The following is a 15,262-nucleotide window of genomic DNA, read 5'->3' as shown; positions in this document are numbered from 1 at the left end:
CAATTCTATTGGTCTTACAGCTTTTTTGTTTCTTATTTTCTCAAAGTTGGGCCAGGGATGGGGGGGGCGGTGGCAGTTAGGGAGGTATTGGTCTTTAAAAGTTAGATCCTAAGAAATTAAATGCAAAATGTGCTGCCTCTTTCACCAAAGACATACATTTAAAAATGGCAGCCTCTTTTTCTACAATGAAGACCACTAATTTTAGCCCCCTTCTAGGGAGTAAATAAAGGCCAAATATAAACAAAGAGAAAATGATCTTATTTTTTTAAAATTTTTTTTGAGAAAATGATCTTAATATCAACTGAGTTTTTCTTACTTTTCAAAATGTTCACAAACAGAAAATAAAGTGCATATATTTTATTCTGGCCCCCTTTTTTCCATGTCTTTCCATCTTTCTCACCCCCCACCCTCTGAACCCAACCCCCTCACCTTCACTATCACTTTATTAAGCTGATGTTTTTTAAATATATGTTCCCTATAGAACTTTGCCAATATCTAAGATGGATAAGTAACAGGGGAACCCATCACCTAACACTTTATATTTGGTTGAGGTTCTATTCTCCACAGGAAGAGCTTCCTCACCCAGTTCTAACCTTTACAAAGCTTATTCCTAAACCTTAAAATTAATCCCCTGGCAGAGAGTGTGAAAAGAGGACACCACCTATTTTCAACTTCACACAAACTCCTGGGAACAGAAAAAAATACTTGAAATCACAAATAAATAATCTTCCACAACACTGGGAAATTTGCATTCTGTACTCGAGACCAGAGGGTCCCCAACTCCCCACAGTATGTGGAGAGACCTCATGAGACTAAACCATGGCACCTTTGAAAGCTCTGCCCCTTTTCTGCACAACACAAAGGCACTGGCACTTCTGCAGATAATAGAAAAGTAGCTCAGGCTTTGAACTCCCTAGAAAAAGACACAGCAAAAATGATGGCAGGATGTGATGCTTTCAAATGCACAAATCTTCATTTGTTTAACTTAAATATTTTAAAATATGTCCTATAGCATTTATTCTTGATTAAATCTCTTCTAGATAGTTAATCATTAACGGTTTCTTTACAGTTGCTATGCAAACAGTTCATTCATACCTATGACATATCAAATCTCACAGACGTGTCCTTTAATTGGATTCATTTATTTCTAATCTCCCTAAGCCCTTACTACTGTAATGCTTAACTAAATATACATTAAAATCTATTATTTAAACAGCTAAAATAAATTTGAGATGTATTTTATTAATAAAAATTCACAAGTCAACAAATATTCTATTATTTTTGTTGTTGTTGTTATTATTATTATTATTATTATTATATGCCTTGCTATTGAGGCATTAAAATTGCCTGGTAGATAGTTGTGTTTAAATAACTTTAAACCAGAACACCTGGGTGGCTCAGTCGGTTGAGCAGCCGACTTCTGACTTTAGCTCAGGTCATGATCTCAGGGTCCCAAATCCAGTCCCTTGACAAGCCCCACAAGGGGCTCCACAGTCAGCAGGGAATCTGCTTGAGGATTTTCTCTCCCTCTCCCTCTCCCTCTCCCTTTGTCCTTTCCCCTTCTTGTGTGTGCACTCTCTCTTTCTCTCTCTAAAATAAATAAATAAATCTTTAAAAAAATAAGCAACTTTAAATGAGTGTTCAAACAAAATAAGTTCTGAATTACCACTAGAGATTTTGGATTGTCCAACCAAATGCCCAGATTTTCATTGCCTTCATATTTGGAGTCAGAGAGCTTGTATAATACTACACGGTCTATACAGTTATCAATACAGTTCATTACCAGAGATACAACAGGCCCGCATTTATGACTTGAGAAGTTTCCCTGGCCCCCACAAAGATGTTTCACTGGTTTATGCTTACAATTTAATATTTCATATTTTAATTTACTGGTTTATGCTTACAATTTAATATTAGAAATTTATGTCTTTGGGTTTAGACAGATGGCTCAGAAAAGGTGAACAGATTAAGTCTCATCTGTTATTTTTCACTGATTTAGTTTATCAGTTACTTCCTTTAGAGCCGTGGTTCTCGAATTTCAGCACGCATCAGAAGCCTCTGAAGAGTTTATTAAAGCACAGCTTGCTGAGCCCCACCCCTTCGAGTTTCTTACTTGTAGGTCTAGGGTAGAGCCCACAGTCTACATTTTTAACAAGCTCGGGGGGGGGGGGGGGGGTGCTGATGCTGCCAGTCAGGGAACCATACTTTGAAAACTGGAGCTCTTGTTATCTGGGATAAGAGAAACCAAAGAAATCAGATGAAAGGGTACCACAAAGAAGATGGAAAACCACTGTAAAGGGAGGGGACATTCCAAAAACAAACTTCACGCTTTTCCCAGGGCCCAGCCTTACTGCATATCTCACCAGATGACTCCCATCCCTATCCCTGTTGGCTTCCTTTCAGCCTCCTTTGGGGACACTGCCTTCTGGAGATCCCATAACACTGGAGAGCTACAGGGCTTCATCTCCAGGCTTCACCTCAGTTACCACTCACTCTCCAGGGATCTCATGCACTCTGCTGGCTTTAAATTCCATACATTGAGCACCCCCATCTCCAGCCCAGATGTCCCCACTCCATGGCACCCAGATCCAACTGCCTGCCTGACATTTCCATTCAAATGAATGACAGGTATCTCAAACTAAGTATGCCCACACACAACCCTCGACTGTTGCTCCTGCCTACGAATCTGTCCCTTCTCACCACTCACCCAAGCTGCTCAGGCTACAAACTTACATGCTTTCCTTAACTCCTCCTTTTTTCACAACTTGTGTCTAGTCCAACTGCAAACCCCATCTGTCTACCTGCAACACACCCTCAATCTGACCATCATTACCTCCCTCTTTCAAGCCATCATCTTCCCTCACCTAAGTGATTGCAATCATTTCCTAACTGGTTTCTCAGCCCCCACCCTCCACCCTTCCCAAAGCCTTCCCAAAGTAGGGTATTTTCCATACCAGCCAGATGAGCTTTTCATAGCTTAAATTATCTCATGCCATGCCTCTGCTTAAAACTCCAGTGACTTCCCAAAGCCTTCAAAACCCAGCATGGTCTTGACCCTGCCTATTCTACATCTACTCCTTGTACCTCTCCCTTCCCTTTCTCTGTTCCAACTACAATGATCTTCTCATTCATCAACTTACTTACCAAGTTAGTTTCTACCTCAGGGCTTTTGCATTTGCTTCCCACTGCTGGGAATGCTCTTTGTGCAGGCCTTAGCATGGCTTCCTCCCTCCCTTCATTCAGGAGTCTTCAGAGAGGCCTTCCCTTACCACTCCCATCTCTTTGTCCTGCTTAATTTTTTCCCTCTCATTTCCTGACACTGCGTAACATATTTATTTGTGTATAAGTACTATATGTTTCTTCCCACTAAAATCTACCTTCCATGAGGGTAGGGACATGGTCCATCTCAGTCACACCATAACCCTCCTGCAGACTCTGAACCCATTAGACACTGGGGAAATACATGCTGAGTGAATGCAAGAACCATCCCATTTGCTGAAGAAAGGACGGACTACACGCTACAACATTTCTTACCATCCTCTTAATTATAGCAACAGAAATTAAGCAAATTCTAATGACAGAGATTTATTTATAATGAAGGTCCTATTGAGTCAACTGGGAAGAGACACAAATAGAAAAGAGATTATAATGTAGCGTATCTAAATATTTTCCCCTGATTTTCAATTAGCCCTCACAATAAAATGCTACCCTGCATTTTGTTATTTCTTTAACTGCTCTAATTGGAGGAATGAGATTGACACTCTCTCTGCCCTCCGCTTTGTGGGCTTCATCCTTCCAGCATTCCTGAGCCGGAACCCTGCAGGGTTCCATTACCCAAATTCAGCACAACAAATACTTCACTTTGCCAGGACTATAGTAAGATTTCAACAGCTAATAGAAATGCTACGAGTTTCAAAAGTTTTAGTCTCATAATGGCTTAGAAAAATTAAAATGAGGGACATCTGGGCTGCCTGTGACTCAGGTCGTGATCCTGGAGTTAGGGGATGGAGTCCCACATCAGGCTCCCCACAGGGAATCTGCTTCTCCCACTGCCTGTGTCTCTGCCTCTCTCTCTCTCAGTCTGTGTCTCTCATGAACAAATAAGTAAAATCCTTAAAAAATATATTGAAAAAAAAGAAAAGTTAAAGTGAAAAATCCTGTATTGCATTTGGTTAGTTTAAAAAAAGTAGGGAGCTGCTCTTTTTCTGTTGTATATTTGGACACCAACATCAATTAACGGGAGTGTTGAAAGAAGTAAATCTCATGGGTTCTTACCTTCAGCCACCAGAACATATTGTCGTCATCACAAGTGCAGAGAGTAACATGAATGACTGAGGAGCAGCAGCAAGCTACAAACCCCTAAAAATGTTCAGAACCAAGGATTCTATTTTTGTAATGCTGTTCAGGAGGAGGCAAGAGACAGCACATTCTCAGATTGCATTACTAGGGAATGTTGCTATTCTCAGAGAGATGTAAAAAGTGGCAAGGGACTTGGGTTTAAAAGTACAAACAGAGAGAGAATCCTACCTTAATGGGTACCATTATGACATCCAGTTCAATATAATGAGACTATTTCCACGATCTGGCCAGCAGCCCATATTAGCACGGCTTTACTGATGTGGATACAACAAATTCTGTTTGAACAAGAAATCCCCAGGAAAAGAGAGAGAGGAAGAGAGAGAGATCCTTCCACAAGCTCTATCCATTTAGCAATCAATCAAAGGGAAATATATCCTTCCAGTAAAGACAGCAATGCCTATTTGAATCCTGGTAAAATACTAGATGTTCCAAATAAAATAGTGTTCTATGGGTATGGATTGCTGTTTTGTAAAAATGTCATAACTGTTGATGCCTAAATTGGCAAAGAGGAGATGGGGATGGGCTCAGGGGTTAAGTATGTTGCATGGCAGCTGACCAGGTTCTGAGTACACTAAAACTGTGAAGCTATTAGGTCACTTTGTGAAGACCCCATAATGAACTCTTAGTAAACTATCCAGAGACTTTTGCAAAATCTCCTCAAAATGTCATATTACTTCCCAAATCTTAGGTGGAATCACACAAAATTACCAATATCAGACTGTTGGAACGAACAGAAATGGCAAATACATATGGTTCACCCTAGTGCAATGTTACCAACTTAAAGAGCATGCCAAAGAGGAAATCAGCTGCGCCCTGGAGTCCTGTCCCTGGGTTGGCACACCCACTCATTAGCTGTGATGTGTCGGCTACGTTGCTAGGCTTCTCTGAGCATTTGGCACAAAGTAGGAGCCTCTCGAATGTGAGTCCTCTTACTCCCTGACCTTTCTAAGTACAGCAACAAACAGAGCATTTTCTCACCCTTCCTTCACTTGCAGCTGACAATCACACAGACTTTCCAGGTCAGGGCAGCAACGCCTGGGGATTACCCTTTATGAAAGAAAAGTTAAAAATATTACAAAACCCTAAAATAATTAGAAACTTTTTTAATGTAATAAATCTGCAAAGACTCTTTTTGCCTCTGTGATTCAATTTAAAACTCACGAAGATTCCTAATCCTATTAGAAGTCAACCCCACAAAATATTGAAAAGCCTCTTTCAAAACAGAACAAGAAAGCAGCTCAATATTGTTCCGACAAGACAAAAATCAACTTGCCACACACAACTGCTCTCCCTGGCTGACATAATGAGATACATGGAGGACCCACCATGGGCAACAGTGTTTTTGTCAGATGGACTCCTTAGCCTGCAGCCAGTTACTCTGGTGCCAATCATGATCTCCCTCAACACACACACACACACACACACACACACACACACACATGCATGTACAGCCTCCTCAGGGGCTCATCCCTTCTCACTGCCTCCACTTCCTCCCCACCATCTAACCAAGAGGAGTCTGACCACACGTGCAAGCTTATTCCCCAGCAGTGACCTTAATAGAGCCAAGGCACTTTGGGCTGTCTTTTTTTTTTTAATGTTATTTATTTATTCATGAGAGACAGAGAGAGAGATTGAGAGGCAGAGACACAGGCAGAGGGAGAAGCAGGCTCCATGCAGGGAGCCCGACATGGGACTCGATCCCGGGTCTCCAGGATCACGCCCTGGGCTGAAGGCGGCACTAAACCGCTGAACCACCCCGGCTGCCCTGGGCTGTCTTCTAATTGTGGATGGAAGCCTTCCTTCCAGGAAGGAATCTGTCATCCACAAGCCTATAGGGAAATCAAGCTGGGATAGAGCTCATGCTTGTTTCTTTGTCTGGCAGATACTGCCTCACTCATTTCAATATCCCCAGAACTTGGCACAGTGCCTGACATATAATAGGTGCTTAAGAAAACATTTATGAGTACTTAAAGGCCTACTAGTCCTAATCATCTGAGGTAGGATCTAACAATCCATTCCAGATGTATCAGCAGGATTGGTGGTTTCTCATTCTTGGGCAACACTAGACCTTCTTAAGGTTTGTGCTTTCCCTCCTTTAGCGCAAAGACTCACGGACATCTGTTTTGTCTTTATTGGCAAGTCAAAAAATATTTTATTTAATTTCATTGAAATAACAACCCTAATAATTCACATTTTCTCAATGTTACTTTGTGTCAGGCACAAGGCCAAGAACCTCACACATGACCTCATTTAATGTTCACAATGACTCTATGAAATAGATATTATTATTACCCACATTTTATAGATGAAAAAAATAGCAAGACAACAAAGTTAAGCAATGTGCTCACAGTCCCAGAGATAGCCAGTAGCAGCACTGGAATTTGATTGGCAATAGACCAGAACCCAAGATCTTAATTAATATACTATGTTGCATAATAAAGTAGTGATATCTCATTTCATTATGCATTTTTGCAAGTACTATAATGCATCCCTATGGTTATCAGGGTTTGAAACGTCAACTAAAAAGCATAAGGGTGGGATCCCTGGGTGGGTCAGCGGTTTGGCGCCTGCCTTCGGCTCAGGGTATGATCCTGGAATCCTTGGATCAAGTCCCACATCAGGCTCCCTGCATGGAGCCTGCTTCTCCCTCTGCCTGTCTCTGCCCCCCCCCCTTTCTGTCTTTCATGAGTAAATAAATAAAATCTTTAAAAAAATAAAAATTAAAAAAATAAAAAGCATAAGGGTTAGACTGAATCATATTCTAATAGCAGTGGGATTATGATGTCAAACACAGCACTGGGAAGGCCTTCTGGCCTTACAAATCTGGAACTGAAGAACCAGATTCTTTTTTTCTTCCTCTCCTCCAATCTGCTGATGTTCATTGTCCTAATGTATATCTCACATTAACGTTCTACAAATAATTTTTTTAAATACAGCCATTATACATACAGCAATATTGTGTATTCGTTTCAATAAGATTTTACATTCCATCCAGACTGACATCTCTTAAACTTTAAAAACAGTTCTATGCCTAGATGCTAATATATATATATATATATATATATATATATATATATATATATATATGTATATGTGTGTGTGTGTGTGTGTGTATATATACACACACACACACACACACATATATATATTACTAAGGCTGGGTGAACATGTTCAAGGCATATACCAGTACTAATCTGAGAAAGGTAAGATAAGAGGCTTAGAGAAAACAGTTTGTAATCCTGATGAAATATGTTCAGTTCCAAGAAAAAAGTTCAGGGTAAAAAGGTAAGAGAAGGAAAGAAAATCTAGCTCAGATCAGAACAGTGAGACAAACACTGTTGAATCTAATTTAAAGAGTAATACTAATTGTGCTATAATATTCATGGAAAAAGAACAATGAGACAAATGTGTGTATATGTCACCATTTCATCTCAAAAGACCCTACACCTTTGCTTCCACCCCTACATTCTAGTCCTTCCCTATTAGCTCTACCATTCAAGCTTCCTTGAATTCTGTGCTCTCAACAAATAGCCCAAGTGTACCCTATCATTTCAAACTGTGCTAATCTGAGTTCTTAAATATTTAAATGGAACTCTTCTATTTTTCCAACTAAATTGTAAACTGTTCAAGAGATACAAGACCTCTGCTTCATGTATCATGCAATAAATCACTGCACTCTGCCCATACTCTCTGAAACACACTTGATTTAGACATACCTAGTCCATACAGAGCAAAGAGAAATATACAAAATGTTCCACTGGACACCATAAAAAATGCCAGTAGTTCATGTTCTATTCATTTTCAATAATAATCATCGATGTTGGTAAAGTTGACAAAACACTGTTCCAACTAAATTAACTTTAGAAATTTGATAAAAAACTTAGTTTTCTAGAACCTTCTTTTTCCCTGTAAAGCACCTTCCACCTTGGCGGGACAAATAAGGGACTCAATAAATAATTGGCTTCCTCCCATCAAAGCACAAAGCTCAGCTCCCTATAGAGTACACAGTGACAGCAATGAGAACCAGGGTGAGCTTAACCAAACTGTAGAAACCACCACCCACAAAGGGAGCAATACTTGGAGTTGTGTGTGTTGAGGAACTTGGGAGGGGAAGATAAACACTTAAATCTGTGGATTTGAAGAGTTAGTAGTTCAAGTTAAAGAGGGAACTACTCATCTCATTTCAAAGTATTTTAGCTGACATCACATAACTGGCAAGACCTGATAATAACAGTTATTTTGAGCATCTGCTTTCTGCCAGGTTCTGTGTTATACATACATTACTTCATTTAATCCTCCTCCAAACTTAAAAGGTGAGTAAAAATGTCCCAATTGCATGGATGGGGAAACAGAGGTTCAAAAAATGAGAGCTGTGTTCAAAGCTTCATAGCTACAATGAAGTAAAGTGTCTTCATACCCAGATCTAACACCAAAGCCCATGCCTTTCCCCTGAAGGTTGCTTCAAATGATACTGTGAGTTTTTATAAAAACAAAATCACAATCTTACTGCAATATAACCTCCCACAGTAAAAGTCACAGATGGTAAACAGATGGCCCAGACTCAGCCAGACCCTAAATGTTGTCAATGCCCTATAAAAGTAAGTTCTCTTCTCATCCCCCTTAGCCCTGCCATCACCATAGACCACCCTTCTCACCCATGCTAGCAACCTAGACCTCAGAATGCCTGGGATAGGGGAAAGAAGTAGGGAAGTTACTACTACAGACAAGACAGGATGAAATTCCTCTACTGATACACAATAAGGCATTTCCAGGTTTTATCTAAAGCTTCAATCAATCTTTTTTGCATGACAACTTAGGCATAGACACCAGCCACTTCAACCCAGATGAATTTTCTATCACACCTGCTCACATGAAAGGATGTCACAAGCCAATGAGAACAGACAATGGAGAGGATAAGCACTGGATAAGTGAAAATAAGAAGCAGCTTTTTACAAAATTATCAAGATACGCATAATCTACTCCCCCCCCCACACACACATACACACACCTTGAGCCAAACATAACAGTGTTCACAACATAAATGGATGAAGTCAGATGAAAACATACTTTGCTGGGGTTTGTCAAGTAAAGCTTCATTTGAATTTGTCCATTCACGATAAAATGTATATCCTTGCCCTCAAGAAGGTAATGATCATGTTTTTCTATGATAAGATTCAAAGATCACAAGTCTTTCTGTCCCAACAGCCAGAGAAGAGTGGTCAGGCTGGTCATTAGCACAAAACAAGTGGGCTCCATATAGAAATCTTTTTTTTTTTTTTTAAGATTTATTTATTTATTCAGAGAGAGAGAGAGAGAGAGAGAGGCAGAGACACAGGCAGAGGGAGAAGCAGGCTCCATGCAGGGAGCACGATGTGGGACTCGACCCCGGGTCTCCAGGATCACACCCCAGGCTGCAGGGGGCGCTAAACCGCTGTGCCACAGGGGCTGCCCCATATAGAAATCTTTTAAAGAAGAGGTCCTGTGACTCAGTGCTCTCTAGGTCAGGGCAATAATAGAAAGGAGTGGAGGCCAAAGTGGCCTGTAGAGAGAGAAGCAGCCAGGTACCAGCACTATCAAAGGGCCAAGGATGACTCACCTGCCCAAATGCTGGGAAGCTCTCCAACCTTGGCCTCCCCCACCAACAGAACCCCCAGGGGACAAGCTTTCCTGCCATTTTCCCTCAAAAGCAGAACACCATATTGGAAATAATCCCACTGTCATGGGAGGGAATTTGTGCCTCGTCTGATAAAGAGGATGATTTAGCTTGCCAATCCACTGACACTAGTTGTAACATATTTGTTTAACAAAAACATAAGATATGAAATCTGGTTGCAGAAATGAAATAATTAGTAATAGCAATAATGTATCTATGTAAACTAAAAGCAAGCAACTCAGTGAAAAACTAAAATATTTGCAGGCCATGTTGTTTCTAACAAAATGAAAAGTTCCTTAGTGAGACTTACGGGGAAAAAAAGATATGTTCTTAATTGAATGTTACTGACAAGATAGCATTGTTAAATTTAAACCACTAAATTATCAATATCTGGACATACTTGTGAAACAACAACAGAAACAGCTTCCATCATGAAATCAGATGAAAGCCTACTCAGAAGTTGAGTGAACTGAACACTACAGGCCTTACCCAACTAAGTCCATCCCACTCTCCCAGACATTTTCTCCCCTGCAACCATCCCTGACTACCACCTCTGTACAGAGAAACTTGGGATACTTTAGAACTCAACCCTGGAGGCTCTAATCATGGCTTCCCCACTTACTCTGCATATCTGATGTCCTTTCCTCACCTAGAAAATCCCTGCCCTAACCCTTGTACAGAGCTGTCAAAGGAACAAATCATGTAATGAATGTGACAGCACTTTGAAAGAAATATTCAGCATTTGCAATGATGCTGTATTCAGGATTTGTAATAATAATACAAAATTTGAACAGAAATGATGAATTCAAAACTAAATAGAAATCATTTTGATAAAAAAATTACAAGAAGTAAAAAGTACATAAAGGATAACATTATTTAAGTGAGTACCAGTCGTATGTACTATAAAACAGACTAAATCCCCAGCATTTTCTTTTAATAAAGTGTTTTAGTAGTTATAAAATCACTATTAATATTAATAGTTTTAGTTGTTATAAATTACCATTCATACAATTGTGTCTTCATTCGTTTCTATAATCATTCAGTTACTTAAAAGATCATTTGAAAAGGACAACCAGGGCTTTGATGTTCAATATTATTATAATAAACATTAAACACAATTAAGGATCGAATCTAATTTATGGGTATACATTAGTGCATGATTATTATTTTTAATTATCAAAAAATTAAATCTATGTAACAAGTGCTCCACAGATCCAAGGCATGAGAGTAAATGATTTTATATTTTGCTATGGCTTGCTAAGTCAAAAGGTACTTCATTTTACATTATTTATAATATAAAAGAATGGTTTTGCTAGCTAGAAAAATAAAATCTGTTTCTATAACTATATATATTATTGATGAAGTTTTTAAAAAGCATTTTCTAAAATTTCCTAGTAGTAATAACAATAATATCACTAGGGCTTTAAATTAATAAAAAAATAATTTTTAATTTAAATGCCCAAATTAGCTCAGCAATATTAATATATTTGGAAGAGGAAACTAAAATTAGTATATTTTAACATTTGCTGCTTTGTGATAGGATACATAAGGCTTTATATTCATATATTCTGTGGGAACTTTTAGGGCTTTATATTGACATATTCTGTGGGGACCCTTTTTAATTGTGGGAACTACTATGGTTTGATATAAAAGAAGAGCAAAAATTATTGGACCTGTAATAATCACAAGAGACCCTTTTACCCCTTTTTTCCCTTTTACATGAAGGAAATATGTCTCCTTTGGCATTTTGTCCAAACTTTTCTACAAATTCAAAGGGTTATTTAGTAGATAGTGTTAACACTAATGTAAATTGCCCATTTGTTTTGCTTTTTTGTAACACTGAAATAGAAATTTTAACATAGAAAATTCCATTTATGTGTTCAGTGAATCACTCTAAAACAGTCTATGAGATTTTCCACTGAAACAATGTTCTATCCCAAATTTAGGATATAAGAAGCCTTTTTGTGTCTTTACCAACAAAAAATGGTTGAAGATACTAAATTTATTTGATTCCAAATTTATCAAAATCAGTCTCAAAATTTCTCTCTTTTATTTTCCAGAAAAAAAAAATATCAGAATTTTATTAGCTTACAATTCTCATTAGAAGTCTATATTTTAAAATACACTAGATTTTATAACTATATCCCACAGAAGTCCCCTCCCAAAATATCATCTATCAGCCAACCTACTGAGGTCATAGAACAGTGAGTACTTGATGAATGTCAGTGACAGATTGTTTTTAATGGCAGCAGTAAACTAGATCTCGTGTATATTTTTGCAACCCTCTACACACAGTGATTTTGAACCCTTTAAACGTGCCATCAGGAATGGTACAGTGGCTATGCAGGAGAATGTTATTTAGGATGAAGAATCATGATGTCTGTAGCTTGCTCTGAAATAATTCAGTAGAGAAAAAACTGCACATACAAATAAGCAAACATATAGGTAGAAAACAACAGCTTGTTGACAAATACAGCTTGTATTATATAAATGATGTGTGTGTGGAGGGGTATTCATTGTACTAGTCTTTCAACTTTTCTATATGTTTAAAAAATCTATGTTTTTAGATATTATAAATGGGATTTTTATACTTCATTAGTTTATCCTTAAAAGTATATTTTTAAAGTTTTATTCTTATAACATATGAAGTTTAAAAACATAAAAAGAATCAAGACTCTTCATTTTTCTAGAAATTACTTTTCGTAGTTTATTGGGTGTTCCACATTTTCAATTTTCTTAACATTGAGTACTAATATTTTCCATCTGAACTGGCTATGAATAATTAATGCTACTAATTAAGTAACTCAAGGAAATATGAACTCAAGAAAATTACTGCTTTTACACAGAATTCCTTGTACTCTCCCTATTTGTCTGGGCCTTCCCCAATATTCGCTGTTACTAGACATTATCCCCATTCAACTATCCTCCTGAAAATAGTCAGGGAGCGTGGCATGCCATACTTCAAAGCCTGTGGGCACTCAAGATCTGTAAGAATGATTTTCTTTTTATTTTATTTTATTTTTTTTTATTTTTTATTTTTTTCTTTCGATTTTCCTTTTTTTTTTTTTAATGTGGAACATAAAGCTAACATGGTATGTGTGTCTTAGAGAAAATCATGAACTGGTCAGTCTTTTGGTTTCCTATATTCCCAGTTGTAGCTGCTTATTAGAACAAGGTTACTGAATATTTCTATTCATCATCGCTTTTGTCAAATAATAGTGATGGGTATTTCTAGGCATATTTTAACTTCAATAATAAACTGACCATCAGGAAATCTGAAAAATGAATTTCTTATGAATGTAGCTTCCATCAATATGTCACACCTTCATTTAGCCAATGCCTATTTAAAATTCTCTACTTTCACGATATGAAAATCCCTTCAAAATGTATGCTATTAAAATGTCTAAATTGGGAAAACATCTGGCCTGTCAAATTATGTGGGGGCGCTTGTGGTTTTAAGTATATTGTTTGAGGTAGCATATTTGGAAAGAATTCACTTATCATTCTCAGGCTTCATAGGCAACTAGCCTTGAAAACAAATGTATGTGGTGGTTCACTGCTACCATAGAGAATCAATAGCCATCTATTTAATTTGCTAAGACAATGTAAATTAGTAACTTCCAGCCAGATGTGTGATATACACATCAAACAAACTGCAACCTGTTCATTATGAAAATCCTGTCAACACACACAGAGCCACTCGATGACATTTCATCTAAGGCAGCTTCCACATTTGCAGCTATAAAATTCGTCCTGAGGATTTTTATACAAAGAATTGGAGTTGAGACTCATAAAAGAGTAATCAATTTCAGCTTTTCATCTTGTGTGCTTCTGTGTGTTTATTTCTATTTTCATCCAGAGGTATAAAACATTTAGAGAAATATGAGCCATGTTATTTTTCCTTCTGTAAAGCATTTATCCTCATTACATCTTTTTAATCTGATGTAAAGTTGGTAGCCTAATCCTATAGCTCTGAAGAAGTGTGTAAAGTGAAGAACAACAGAGTCAAGGGAAGAAAGAAAGTACACTTATCCACTGGAAAACAAAACAGAATATTTTAAAATGACTCCAAACATAAATTAAGCTTACCCATTGGGAGGTCTAACTTGCATTCTGATCATTTATATGGGTCTGTGTGACTATATACCCTGCTGTTTGATAAAAAATGATTACTAACCACAGGCACCTACCAGAGAACAGAGTGTATGTATAATGCTTGTGATGTCTCAGACATACAAAGCACCTTCTTAAAGAATGTCCGTTTCCTTTCCACAGTAAGCAGACATAATTTTTCACTCCTTAATACTTCTGCTTCAGAGAGTGGCTTCTTTTATGAATTATGTTTTGCCATTTGCTCTTATGTTTATTTTAATAATATAAAAATTGCATTAATAAAATAGATGGTTTTGTTTTATGATACCCAAAATATTGGTATGTTTTCTGCTCTGTATTAAAATCCACAGCTTTCTTGCTATTACAAAAACCTAATAGCATTTATTTTAATGCCACTTATTAAATGAATGGAATAAAAAGATTCTTCTTAATAACCAGCTATTATTCTTGAATACTGAATCCTCATTTAAACCAAATTCATTTCCCAAGTCTATTGAATTAAATTTTCTTATTAAACAGGGCACAGAGTAAATAGTCTTATTGCCAAGCACAATGTTTTCAAGTACTACATTTTTAATTTGGCAATTTAAAACAAGGTGGAGTGAATGTGGTCCTCATGGCCTGGAGTATAGTCTGATTCCAAATACTACACCTTAACCAACTTCCTAATGTGAAAATAGCATTTCTACTAAAGTAAGTGCCGGGTGTGTCAATGCTTCCAAAGTAAATAACTCTCGAGGTCCCCTAAAATCACAAGAATTTCAGTGACTACCAAAAAAAAAAAAAAGAAAAAGAAAGAAAAAGAAAACCAAAAAAAGGGGGGGGGCAACTGTGCACACAAAAGGGTTCTTCATAAAGGCTTCAAACCTGAGCAATTCAACTTCACAAACATTATACAGAAGGTGCTTTCTTCACCAGCCGCACACCACGCCACGTGATCAGCCTGCAGGGCCACACCGGAGGACCAGAAACAATTATCATTTCTAGAAAGAATAAGGCTGAGACATGGCCACAGTGGCCATCCGGTGGCACGGAGAGGCTGGCTCCTCACCTTGTGATACCATCGCATAAGGGGCAGGGCCTGGGCACCGGCCAAGATTTGCAGTGTTAGCTTGGGTCCCTTTGCTTTCTGGAGGT

General features: G+C 38.0%; 1 protein-coding gene and 1 long non-coding RNA gene across 3 annotated transcripts in view; one reads left to right on the top strand and one right to left on the bottom strand.

Annotated features, from left to right (window-relative positions):
* The window catches only part of SIM1 (SIM bHLH transcription factor 1), a 73,343-nt gene that overhangs the window by 40,098 nt on the left and 17,983 nt on the right, over positions 1–15,262 (bottom strand). The gene's annotated exons all lie outside the window — the stretch shown is intronic.
* Positions 1–15,262, top strand: part of LOC144317075 (uncharacterized) — a 74,289-nt gene that overhangs the window by 43,764 nt on the left and 15,263 nt on the right. The window lies entirely within an intron of this gene.

Source organism: Canis aureus, chromosome 7, assembly GCF_053574225.1.
Source record: "Canis aureus isolate CA01 chromosome 7, VMU_Caureus_v.1.0, whole genome shotgun sequence".
NCBI lineage: Eukaryota > Metazoa > Chordata > Mammalia > Carnivora > Canidae > Canis > Canis aureus.
This window is presented reverse-complemented; position numbering and strand designations above follow the sequence as displayed.